Genomic DNA, 707 nt, shown 5'->3' with positions numbered 1-707 from the left:
TGTCTGAAAAAGTATCTGAGATACTTTGTGCAGTATCTTTATCTTTATCTAGATACATTCATGGTATCTTGCACAACACTGGTTAACACGCGACACAACAAAATCTACCCTTTTGGTTTTGACTATGCTTAAAAGGACGTCAGCTTAGAGCTCCAGTCCGAATATGTAGAGGCTTTATTGAATTTCATCGTAGAGAAAAAGGGGTCGGATTTTGTTGGCCGGCCAAAACAGCAGCGCTGTTCACAAACAGATCAGACTTTGTTTTTTCTCTGCATATCAAAGTTTCGAACAAGATGACAGGAATAACTGCATAACTGAAGAGTTCTACACTTCCAACTACAATTTTCTAACCATGATCGAAAATTTAATTTCCGAGAGTCTTCAAATTTTCTTTTTGACGACCACACGTGATAGGGCTGCGACCAGAAATAAATTAGTGGAAATCATTTACAGTGGCCACTCGCATAGCCGCGCCGCACGGTTCTCCTCTGTAGGCCGGCGCGGCTATGCAAGGGACTCCCATCTCCGCTGGATGGCCGGCCCACGGATGAAGCCACAGTCCTGTATGTGTTATTTAGCTTCAAAGCTGTTGAGCAGTAGTCAGAGAACAATCAGAATCCACGCTAGCGGTGTATGGCGGTGAGCAGTGGGGTCAGGCTAGTAGAGCTTAGCGCAGCAATGAGAGGCGCGGCTATGCGAGTGGCCAC

This window comes from Frankliniella occidentalis, unplaced genomic scaffold (genome assembly GCF_000697945.3).
Source record: "Frankliniella occidentalis isolate FOCC.00 unplaced genomic scaffold, Focc_3.1 Scaffold512, whole genome shotgun sequence".
In the NCBI taxonomy this organism is placed as follows: domain Eukaryota; kingdom Metazoa; phylum Arthropoda; class Insecta; order Thysanoptera; family Thripidae; genus Frankliniella; species Frankliniella occidentalis.
The sequence above is the reverse complement of the archived record's forward strand: the minus strand, read 5'-3'. Positions refer to the sequence as shown.